This window comes from Juglans microcarpa x Juglans regia, chromosome 6S, assembly GCF_004785595.1.
Source record: "Juglans microcarpa x Juglans regia isolate MS1-56 chromosome 6S, Jm3101_v1.0, whole genome shotgun sequence".
Taxonomy (NCBI): domain Eukaryota; kingdom Viridiplantae; phylum Streptophyta; class Magnoliopsida; order Fagales; family Juglandaceae; genus Juglans; species Juglans microcarpa x Juglans regia.
In genome coordinates this window covers 12,498,332-12,501,108 of record NC_054605.1, presented here as the reverse complement: position 1 = coordinate 12,501,108, position 2,777 = coordinate 12,498,332, and the positions used below count along the sequence as shown (strand labels likewise).

Genomic DNA, 2,777 nt, shown 5'->3' with positions numbered 1-2,777 from the left:
ATGTTGGAGATGACAAAATTAGGATGAACAACAATTTTCCGTGAGCAGGTATGTAGATACTACTATTGGCATTTTATGATCGAAATTTATGTCTTAAAACAACCTGTAAACTAGCCAAAGTTCCCAAAAACTGACATTGATTATGATTATGTCTTTGAAACTAGGCATCTTGTAACATTTCAGGAGAATCAACTTCTACTTTGAGGGTTTGCAATGGGATCTCTTATGGCTCGCCGGGCCAGATGCATTGCAAGGGGAAAATGGGGTCATCCATGGATAATAATAAAAAAAATCCCACTCTTTACAAGTATACAACCAAAGCAATGGCTCCATTCATTTTCAGTCTAAGCACAATTTTTAAATGATTTTCAGGTTAGGTTTTTTTTTTTTTTTTTTTTTTTTTTTTTTTTTTTAATATTTATTTAAATCTAAGCAAGAAAATATAATTCAGATAAATAAAATGAGATACATGAGAGGGTGGGGTTCCCCAACTAATACCCCATTAAAACAACCACAACACAAAAGTGAAAAAAAATAAAAATAAAAAACAGGTTTTATGACCAAATACTTGGTCTCCACCCATATCCTGCAAAAAAGGCACTGTTTTAAATGATGGTTTTTTCGAAAATTTGCATAGTTGTGCGAACTATGAAGCCACCGCTAGAGGTGATGAAAGTTGAAGATGCACTACGGTTTGTTATCTTGATATGTTTCCTGAAGAGATTCATATTCCCTTTCTCAAGGTCATCAAATAGGAAAAATGAAAACATTGTAGAAAGACCGACATCGGATGGGCTGGACTGCGGCGGGCCAAGTTTATTCACGTGCACTTGTGGTGGCACATGGAGACCACGCACTGGTGATTTTGAGATGAGGTGGGACAGATCTTGAGGTGGAAAATCTAATGTGCGGCACGTGTAACCGATAGATGCACTATGGTGCAGCAATGTGTGATGGCCCACGCGTGGAACAAGTCGTGCGTGAGTGTCACACGCCGAGGTTTTCACCGTGGTTCTACTTCGTCCCAGTAGATTAGTGGCTGGAGAGTTGCATGGAGGGGTGTGTGTCGATAGTCGGTCGCTAGAGTGCAGTAGATTTAACCAAAACCGAACCCAAAAAAAAAAAAAAAAAAACGTATAAAAACATATACATAGGTGAGCACTGGAAAAGGAACGGAGAGGAGAATGAGAACCTTTCCTGTGAAAATACTCGGGAATGGATGAGTAGCTTTTTTTAGAGAGAATGTGAGAAGGTGAAGTTTCTCTTTCTAGAAACCAAACAGCCTGGGTCTTTTTTAATTTTTAGGTTAGTTACTGGAATGAAAAGTCACTTAAAAACGTAACTTATTCATTGCTGTGATTTGGTTGATAAAGCGAAGTTGGGAGAAGAAAAAAACAGAAAATAAGCGCATTTTTTCAACCATTTTTTTAACTATTTGTACAACCATCGTACGATAAACCCTCTCAAACATTAAAACTTTCTTGTTGAGTGCTTCCTAGATTTTTAAGTTTTTGCATCCATGCCTTGAGATGATCATCTATGCCTGATCTTCGATCAGAAATCCTGCCAAAAGCATGGCTCCCCAAGCAGCTAAAAGCCAACACTTTCTCATCCATCGGTAGTTCAAATAAGTTAAAAAGAGCATTTATACTTGGGTTTTGGGTCTCACCGCACGGCTCCGTGGTCTTTAGTTTGCAAGTGTAATCACTGTCTCACTGTAGATCTCTTCAAATGCTGTCTAGCTTTTATTCCAGTGTGGGACGGACGACCACACAATGTCCAGACTCCAAAAACCCCTCTTTAAGCCAGCAAATTTGTAATGCATCTACTACAAATAAATAAAGAGAAGAAAAAGGGCTTAACTTTGTAGCTTGATTTTGATGTCAGGAAAACCTAGTAGTTGTTAGAATTTAGTTTTAGCTATCTGTTCCTTCTTGCAGTATTAAATAAGAAAGAGCCCTAGCCTTGTAGTTCAGTTTAGTCAAGTTTAACATAAATGATTCTATTCTCTCTTTTTCATCCTTGAATTTCACCAATTACTTTCCATCCAAACACCATTTAGAAATACTCTGGAGTTGGGAGTGTATTTCAATGGGTCCAAGAACATATAATATAGCATTCAAATCAGATCGAGTTTCAGCCAAAATACAAAACCCCCCAAAAATGAAAAGAAAATCATGAATCTGGGTTACGAGCCCAGAATATCAATAGCCATGAATTGCTTTAGTACAGAAGCTCAGGCTCTCCCCAACTTTCAGTGAAGTGAGAAACCCACGTCCTCTCTCGCCTCTACCTTCATCAGCAATTATTTCTAACTGTCTGATTATTCAGAACTTCGTAGACAGAGCCATCCCCGTTCCGGATCTCTCCTAATAAAATATCTCCAGACCATTAAACGTTGAACTCGAAGAATTTTAGGGGCATCCCGATTAAGAGAAACCCCTCCAAAAATAGGCGTATGCCACTATTTGCGGCGAGCACACGGTATTCTTTAGTAAAAGGCGAAAGAATAGTTCGCTTTGTGCTCACCGCGTGGCTGCGTGGTTTGAGCGATGCATTGGCTGCCTCTTTTATAGCTGCTATCTTCGACTAGTCTTCGCACTTCTCCGATGTGGGACGCCTGCTACTGGGAAAGGGAAAAATTGAGCGCAATTTGATGGTCAAGAGTCATGACTCATGACTCATGGACATGGTATGTATTGGTACCAATCCCTCGTACCGGGCATTAAAGCCCTCTTAAAAGCTCGTTTGTTTTGGGCTTATGTTCGAATGTTTTT

At 39.3% G+C, this 2,777-nt stretch overlaps 1 non-coding gene across 1 annotated transcript; it reads right to left on the bottom strand.

The window, feature by feature from the left end:
- Positions 1 to 2,425: 2,425 nt before the first annotated feature.
- Positions 2,426 to 2,538, bottom strand: LOC121238013. Its single transcript, XR_005935059.1, has one exon. It is a non-coding gene; the product is annotated as a U5 spliceosomal RNA (small nuclear RNA).
- Between the last annotated feature and the right edge of the window lie 239 nt (positions 2,539 to 2,777).